Source organism: Cebus imitator, unplaced genomic scaffold (genome assembly GCF_001604975.1).
Source record: "Cebus imitator isolate Cc_AM_T3 unplaced genomic scaffold, Cebus_imitator-1.0 Scaffold53, whole genome shotgun sequence".
NCBI lineage: Eukaryota > Metazoa > Chordata > Mammalia > Primates > Cebidae > Cebus > Cebus imitator.
Window position 1 is genome coordinate 1,072,279 of NW_016107368.1, and position 9,952 is coordinate 1,082,230.

A 9,952-nucleotide genomic window follows, 5' to 3' on the forward strand; every position below is an offset into this window, starting at 1 on the left:
GCTTACTGCAACCTCTGCCTCCTGGGTTCAGGCAATTCTTCTGCCTCAGCCTCCTGAGTAGCTGGGACTACAGACACGCACCACCATACCCAGTTAATTTTTTGTAGTTTTAGTAGAGACGGGGTTTCACCATGTTGACGAGGATGGTCTCGATCTCTTGACCTTGTGATCCACCCGCCGCAGCCTCCCAAAGTGCTGGGATTACAGGCTTGAGCCACCGCGCCCGGCCCTTCCTTCCTTCTTAACAGAACCCGAGTTTTTCCCCAGGCATCTACTCGCTTTCCTTGCATCCAAGACCTGAGTTAAGTTGACTCTACCTCCATTTTTAGGAGTAATCCTGATCTGTCTGTCTAATTCTAATCTTTGCTCCTGGTTAGTCCAGTAATAGGTATGTAAACATATTTAGGCCAAAGAAATTTGAGGGAAAGCTTTCCAGGAGATTCCTGGGACAATTTCCTTTTTCTAAGAGAGAGCTATGAGAAGAGATGGACTTTCCTACCTTTCAGATGTGTGTCTGAATGTGGCAGGTTGAGTGTAGTTGCTGTTGTTCTGACAGTCTGAGCATGAGACACATAGTGAGAATGCAGAGTGGCATGAAGGGAGAACCCTGGGTTCAGGATGACAGTGGTGATCTGGTGACTCAGCCCTCTATGAAGTCCTTCCTGTGGACTTGCTGTTATATGAGATTAAAAAAATATATCCGTATTGTTAAAGCCAGCTGCGTCTGGATTTCTGTGTCTTGCCAATGAAAGCATCCTAACTGTTTCAAATCATTACTGAATTTAGTGTAATGTTCTGTTCCACATTTTCTCAGCTAACCAATACTCAAAGCAATTCCCAGTCATACTGAGATCTGTGAAATATCTGGATGTTAGGAAGAGATCTGTATTCTCCAAAGGGTTGGGAACAAGTTTTCGTGAGCATCTTTCAAGCTTATTGTAGTCTTCTTCTTTTGGTTCTTATTTGCCTCTTCTCTCTTTCTGCTCCTCTAAGGGCTGGAGATTATTCATGGTAAAGAAATAAGGTATTAGCAAGGGCACTGCCAAGCTACCTCTGCCAATTGGAAGGAGAGGGCTTTTCCAGAGGAGCACAGTATGGATACTGTTTGGAGCAGAACTTGAATTTTGCTGGCCACTCAATAAATTGGCTGTTGAATTTCATGGAATCTTATAGGAAGGATGAGAGGGAACCTTTGTAACTAATTAGTGCAGAATTAGCCTCAAAAGTGAGGTGTGACCTGTTCATGGTGGAAAAGACAAGTCAGTTTGACCCAATTCAAAGAATTTGTTCAAAGCAGCTGATTATGAGACCTCCCACTTCTACCTGGAGGAAATTTTGCTTTGCTGTCACCACCTCGATCAACCAGTAGAAATAAGTGCATCTCCAGAGGGGTGAAAGTGGAATAAATGGCAGATTTGGTGGCAAATGTGCAGATATCAGCTCCACCAGATTTATTATATGTTATAAGGGTCCTGAAGTCTGATATTTTAAGAAATTTTAGGTTAAAAGTAAGTATAAAGTTTCTTTACTGCAGGTTTTCTGTAGCCTTTAACGTGCCAATGGGCATTGTGAATCTTTGAACAAAGAATGCTGTATGAATCTTTTCTCAAATTTATTTGGCCAAGGAATCCTTGCTTTTGTGGTCTAGTCTAGTGAAATATGCTTTGGGGAGCACTGATCCAATAGAACAAAATCTTATTATGGGAACCAGTAAAAATGAAGCACCAACAACTGGAAATGGTGGATGCTCTATTGAGAATGCAAAATTCTCACATAAATGGAATTATGATCAACCTACTTTGTCCTCCCACATTTCTGACAGTGTGCCGTGTTTGCACCTGACATCTTCCACTTGGAAACAATAGCTAACAAGGACATCAGTTTATCTTGGGAGCAACACTTAAGTCAGTGCTCCCGCTGAGTTTGGCCAGTGTGCTTTCTCCAGGCAACCTACAATTGGAAACCTATCTGTGGTTTCCCCAGCACAGTACCTGACAGCCAGCAGAATAAATGCCTTTGCTAAGAAGGTCTAGCCTCTTCTCCTTTCACAATTATCTTCTTCCCATTCAGAGTTAAAGAAAATCTTCCTAGATTCCCAGAGATTCTTATGCCCCCAAGTATGGGAAGACATTGTACATTCTGTGGGTAATGGTGAAATCTTATGTGGATAAACATCACAAACAACCAAAACCTCACCAACCAGCCGTTGAGCTAAACAAATTGTTAATTACGTAATATACATGTCCAAGTCACAAAAGCACATAGTTATTGAATTCTAGGCAGGTTGAAATCTGTACAGTTACTTTTGGCCAATGTGACTGGCTTCCCCATGTTTCATGAGTGAGTGGAGGAGCTGTGCACTGCCTGGGGAGTAAGGCAAAGCTGTCCTGCAGTCAGTCACTGTAGTTGGACTTACAGATCCACTCACCAGGAAGTCAACCTCTAGGTAGTAGAACTATGAAGAGGAAAAGGGACAATGATATACTAGCTAATGAGCAATGTTTACATTGACATAACACTGGAACAAGAGGAGAAACAAGTATTCATGTTACTTAGAGCAAAAGTTCCTAAACACAAGTCAGTTCTCTACTGTGAGAAATGAGAGAATTAAGATAAAAAAGTATATGGTGAGTTTTTCATGTTTAAAGAATGAATCCTTAGAGAAATGAAAATTAAAATCACAATGAGATACCAACTCACACCTGTCAGGATGACTATTATAAAAAAGACAAATGTTAGGATGTGGAGAAAGGGGAACTCTTGCACACTGCTGGTGGGAATGTAAATAAGTTCAGCCATAGTGAAAAACAGTATTGAGGTTCCTCAAAAAATTAAAAATAGAACTACCATATTTTTCAGCAATCCCACTTCTATGTCCAAAGTAAATGAAATCAGTAAGCTGAAGAGAAACATGTACTCCGATGTTCATTGCAGCATTACTTACAATAGCCAAGATATGGAATCAGCCTAAGTATCCATTAATGGATGAATATATAAAGAAAATGTGACACACACACACACACACACACACACCCCACGGAGGAATATTCAGCCTTAAAAAATAAGAAAATCCAGTCATTTGTAACAACATAAATGAGTCTGAAGTATATTATTTTAAGTAAAATAAGCCAGGCCCAGAAAGACAAATACTACATGATTTCACTTATAGGTAGAATCTAAAAAGGTTGAGCTCATAAAAGTAGAGAATAGAATAGTAGTTATCAGGGACTGGGGGGAATGGGGATTGGGAAGATATTGGTCAAATCATACAAAATTTCAATTAGAAGGAATAAATGCAAAAGACCTACTATACATCATGGTGACTATAGTTAATAACAATGTAGTAGATTCTTGAAAAATTATGAGGAGAGTAGATTTTGCATGTTCTCCTTACAAAAAAAAGTGAAGTAATGCATGTTATTTAGCTCAATTTAGCCATTCCACAATGTATACATATTTCAAAACAGCATGTTTGTATATAATAAAAATATATAATTTTAATTCAAATTCATCAATTAAAAATACAGTTTAAAGTATAAGATTATATTTTTCCTAGTCTTTAGAAGTGTACACGCTCTTGAATAGGAAGTGGTAGTAGATAGTAGCTAGGTTTTTAAAAAAACGTTTTAACATAGTTGAAAAAATAAAATGTTATTAATTCTCCTGTTTGTCCCATGGTTTAAATTTTGTGTGTGTGCCTTTTTCTTTGGTTTATTTGCAGTTGTACTGTCCCACAAGTAGGAACTCCTTTTCTGGACCACATGGGAGCTTAATCAGTAGTTTTATATTTGGTTGTAAGACACTGAGAATTGAAGAGAAAGAGAGACAGAAATTACTTGGAGGATGTCATAGTAAAGAAAGGTTCAATGAGGATTCTCAATGCAAGTTTGAAATATAATTTATATTAAAACAGCATGTTTTAGGTAAGTTAGTTGTCCATAGGTAAGAATAAATCTATGATGCCCATTTTAGGAAGCTACAATGGTCTAATTCCCTGAGGGTAGTTCTGATATACCTGTGCTCACTAGCTTGAGAGAAAGAAGCTGGCTCCCATGAGTGACATATTTTTGAAAATATCAGAAATATTATTGAGAAATAAGTTTACAAAGTTAATTGCTTCCATTTTAAACATAGAGTTTTAGGTTTATTAAAAATATTATCTTGTAGGTTATCTATGATTAAGCTGTCTGATAAGTACCAGTTATAATCATAATTTTTCCTGGTAAAGAATTTTTTATCTGAAATGTTGATATATATCTTTTGAAATCATAGAATAAGAAACTGCCATATTCAAGCTATCAAAGTTTCATAAGCCATATCTATTGATGATACTAAAATACTTCATATATGAGGTTTGATTACAAGGGAATGGGGTTGACTTAAATGGATGGTTGGTGAAATCTCTCTCATTTATCTCTACTAATATTTTGGACATTAGTGAGAACTTTTAAGAGAAGAGGGTAGAGCACAATAACTCTGATGTCAAACTGGTTTCATTTCTCAAGCTTAAAGTAAGTCACTTACCCTTTCTAAGCCTCATATTTCTAACTATAAAATACAGACAATAAAATTTCCAACCTGAAGAAATTATGTTCAGTATGATGGATTGAGAAAATGCTAACATCTTTCACGCATATACCAAATTACCACGATGATAATAAAAAAAAAATACATAGCCAAGTTTTAAAACAAGAAAGAGGATTGTCTATGTGCTAGAAATGGAGAGTCTTTCTTCATGGAAAAGAAGCAGAACAGAAACCAGATCAGTAAGTAGAGGCTACCATACTGCTGCAAAGGGCTCTGAGCTTTTGTATCTTCCCTGTGAGTCTGAAGCTGCTGCTGTCATGAGACTGTCCCATCAAGAGGGGACAGAGTATGTGAGTGGTCCACATAAAATTGGTCAAGTATCTCAGGAGGAATCACCATTCAAAAAGAGAGACAATGTGACAGATTGTATTTTACCAGGTGGCCATAAAAACATCTCTTATTCAATTTTCTCTTCTTCTAATGTGACTACTCTTCCTACTGAGAGATGGAATTTATAGTTCTACCTAATTAATGTGATTAGGCTTATGGCTATGGAAGAAGCGGCAGTTATAGGACTTCCAAGGCTGAGCCATAAAAGCAAATACAGCTTCTATCTGGGTCTCTTGGAATGCTTGCTTTTGGAACTAAGCCACCACCTGATGAAGCACAAGCACCTCACTGTTGAGACCCACATGGAGAAAAGCTGATGTTCCTGATTCTCAGCCTAGGCTGGCTTTCAGCTGACAGCAAACAGTAACTTACCAGTCACATGAGTCTATTTAATGTATTTAATAGTAGCCATTGAAAAAAAGAATCCACAGTTTATGGTCTGAAAAATAGCACATGGAGCTAGCTGAAGTATGAATCAGTGCTTGAACTGTGAGGCTGAGGAATTTTTCTAGAATGATATACAGAGAATGAAAAAATAAGACTAATAATGAGGGCAATGGAACAATCCTAGTTTAACTGAGGTGGAGAAGCCAATAGAAAGACAGCAAGAAGAACCAATACCCATAGATGAGCATCCCATTAGTATCCCATGGGTAAAAGCACACAATTTTGTGGAAAATCCTTAAGTAACTTGAGCTGTCTTCCTGACTACTATATCAAGTTGCTCTGGGGAACACCATTTAAGCCAAACATCAACCTTGATCATAATGTACACCTTAGTTTTCCACAAAATGTGTTTTATTTTTCCTTTTATAAATTCTGTCTCACCTTTGTTATCTGACAATCTATATGTTTAATCTTATTCAAATAAATTTAAACTGTGCTTTTAACTAAACTGAATGTCTCTTTATTCTCTGACAAAAGTATAAAGAATAAGAAATGGAAATAGATAAAAAAACTTTGAACATTTTAATAAGAGTTGCAGAAAGAGAAAATAGAGAGAATGGAAGACAGGCAATATTTGGCAAAATAATAAACATTTCCCAATGCTTGGAATGGTCAGAAGTTTTCAGATTTATAGAGCCTACTAAATATAGAGCAGGGTGAACAAAAATAAACCCATACTTAGAAACTTAGAAAGCTAGTGGAACTTCAGACCATTAAAGAAAAACAAGAAGTTTAAGAGACCACAAGTAAAAAAAAGGCATACCACTACAATTGTGCAGTAATCTTAATGATATTAGATTTTTATTTAACAACATTAAATACGAGAAGACAATGGATAAATATCTTCAAAACCCTGATAAAAAATAATGTTGAATTTATTTTTATACCCGGCCGAACTATAATTCAGTTGTGCATATAAATAATCAGATTTCAGACATTTAGAAATCAGAAATTTTATTAACACAGATCCTAATCAAAAGAACTTTCAAAAGATTTACTCCAAAAAGAAGAAAATTAAATTGGACATTGCACATAAAACATTTACTATGATGTTAAATTTGTTTCTTCTCTACTAAAAGTGACAGAGAACTGGGTGGAAAATGGCAGACAGGAGGCAGGATAGAAGGCAGCTCCCACTCAGATAAACAGAATAGTATGTGGAGACTCATATCATGAAATTTTGCTCCAAGAACTACTGCAGGGACATATCAGGAAAACTGAAAGAATTCACAGAACCTTCAAAAGAAGCAGTGTGCTGCTACAAACTCCATGAGACAGCTGAAAAACTGAGTACCTAAAGTGTGAGAAGTGGAAAGTCTGCCACTGAACACATAACTCATAAAAGAACAACCCTGCCCCAAGAAAGGAGAAACAACAGATAATTCTACTGCCTGTAATATCCTGGCTAACCAGAGGTCCCGAGTCTGTCCACATGACTTTATTGCTAACACAACTAGCATTTGAGAAAACCAGTGCACTAAACACAACTGACAACCAAGGTCCCACACAGAGTCCACTTCACTCCCCTATTAACTCCACTGGAGCAGGTGCCGACATCCATGGCTGAGAGACCTGAAGACAGATTACACCACAGGACTTTTTGCAGACCAGTACCAGCCCAGAGCCTGGTAGCTCCACTGGGTGACTAGATCCAAAACAGAAATAATCACTGCACTCTGGCTCTTAGGGAGCCCCATCCCTAGAGGAAGGGGGATCTAACCACATCAGGGGAGCACCCAGTGGGATGAAAGAATCTGAACAGCAGACTGTGAGCCCCAGATCTTTCCTCTGACATAGTCTACCTAAATGAGAAGGAGACAGAAAAACAGTTCTGGTAATATGATAAAACAAGGCTCTTTAACACCCCTGAAAGATCATATCAGCTCCACCAGCAATGAATCCAAACCAAAAAGAAATCTGAATTGCCAGCAGAAGAATTCAAAAGTTTGAATATTAAGCTAATCAAGGAGGCAACAGAGAAAGATGAACACCAATTCAAAGGAATAAAAAAAGATACAGTATGTGGATAGAAAAATATCCAGAAAAATAGATAGCATAAATAAAAGCAATTACAACTTCTAGAAATGAAGGACACACTTAGAGGAATGCAAAATACACTGAAAAATTTCAACGATGGAATTGAACAAGTAGAGAAAAGAACTTCAGAGCTTAAAGACAAGGCTTTTGAATTAAACCAATATGAAAAAGACATTAAAAAAAAGAATTTAAGAAAATGAACAAAGCTTCTAAGAAGTTTGGGATTATGTTAAATGACTAAATCTAAGAATAATTTGTGTTCCCAAGAAAGAAGAGAAATCTAGACATTTGAAAAATACCTTTGAGGGAATAATGAAGGAAAATTTCCCTGGCCGTGCTAGAAACCTAGACATCCAAATACAAGAAGCTCAAAGAATACCTGGAAAATTCATTGCAAAAAGATCATGACCTAGACACATAGTCATCAGATTATATCAAGTCAAGACAAAGGAAATAATTTTTCGAACTGTGAGGCAAAAACATCAGGTAATCTATAAAGGAAAACCTATCAGATTAACAGTAAATTTCTCAGCAGAAAGCCTACAAGCTAGAAGGGTTAGGGGTCCTATGTTTAGCCTCCTTAAATGAAACAGTTGTCAGTCAAGAGTTTTGTATCTAGTGAAACTAAGTTCATAAATGAAGCAAAGATACAACCTTTCTCCGACAAACAAATGTTGAGAAAACTCACCACTACTAAGCCGGCAATACAATAACTGCTAAAAGGAGCTCTAAATCTTGAAACAAAACCTTGAAATATACCAAAATGGAAGCCCCTTACAGCAAAACTCCCACAGGACCTATAAAACAATAACATTAAAAAAAAAAAAAAACACCCAAGGTTTTCTAGTTTGTGTGTGTAAAGGTGTTCATACTAGCCTTGAATAATCTTTTGTATTTCTGTGGTGTCAGTTGTAATATCTCCCATTTGATTTCTAGTTCCGCTTATTTGGATCTTCTCTCTTGTTGGTTAATCTTGCTAATGGTCTATCAATTTTGTTTATCTTCAAAGAATCAACTTTTTGTTTATCTTTTGTATTTTTTTGGTTTCAATTTCATTTAGTTCTGTTCTGATCCATCAATTCAAGATGGATCAAAGATTTAAATCTAAGACCTGAAACTACAAAAATTCTAGAAGATAACATTGGAAAAACCCTTCTAGACATTGGCTTAAGCTAAGGCTTCATGACCAAGAACCCAAAAGCAAATGCAATAAAAACAAAAATAAATAGGTGGGACTTAATCAGTAGAGTAAACAGACAATCCACAGAATGAGAAAAAATCTTTACAAACTATGCATTCAACAAAGGACTAATATCCAGAATCCACAAGGAACTCAAACAAATAAGCAAGAAAAATCACAATCCCTTTAAAAAGGTGGGCTAAGGACATGAATAGGCAGTTCTCAAAAGATGATATACAAATAGCCAACAAACATGAAAACATTTTCATCTTCGCTAATTATCATGGAAATGCAAATCAAATACCACAATGTGATACCACATTACTCTTGAATGGCCATAATTAAAAAACAATAGATGTTAGTGTGGATGTGGTGAAAAGGGAACATTTTACACTGTTACTGAGAATGTAAACTAGTACAACCACTATGGAATACAGTGTGGAGATTCCTTAAAGAACTGAAAGTAGATCTATCATTTGATCCAGCAATCCCACTGCTGGATATCTACCCAGAGGAAAAGAAGTCATTATATGAAAAAAGAAAAAACAAACTTGCACACTCATAGCAGCACAATTAGCAATTACAAAAATATGAAACCAGCCCAAATGCCCATCAATCAGTGAGTGGAGAGAAAAAACCATGGAATACTTACTCAGTCATAGAAAGGAGCAAAATAATGATATTTGCAGCAACCTGGATGGAATTGGAGACCATTAGTTTAAGTGAAGTATCTCAGGAATGGAAAACCAAACATTGCATGTTCTCACTTATGAGTGGGAGCTGAGCTATGAGGATGCAAAAGCTTAAGAATGATACAATGGACTTCTGCAACTTGTGGGGAAGGGTGGGAGGTAGGTGAGAGATAGAAGACTTCATATTGGATATAGCATACACTGCTTGGGTGATGGGTGAACCAAAATCTCAGAAATCACCATTAAAGAATTCTCCATGTAAGCAAACACCACCTGTTCCCCCAAAACCTACTGAAATAAAAAATAATATAAAATAAAAGAAGCTAGGCCGGGCGCGGTGGCTCAAGCCTGTAATCCCAGCACTTTGGGAGGCCGAGGCGGGTGGATCACGAGGTCAAGAGATCGAGACCATCCTGGTCAACATGGTGAAACCCCGTCTCTACTAAAAATACAAAACATTAGCTGGGCATGGTGGCGCATGCCTGTAATCCCAGCTACTCAGGCGGCTGAGGCAGAAGAATTGCCTAAACCTGGGAGGCGGAGGTTGTGGTGAGCCAAGATCGCGCCATTGCACTCCAGCCTGGGTAACAAGAGTGAAACTCTGTCTAAAAAAATAAATAAATAAATAAAAGAAGCTATGACTGGGGCTGAAACAGGTCAAAGTGAAGATGGTAAGAAA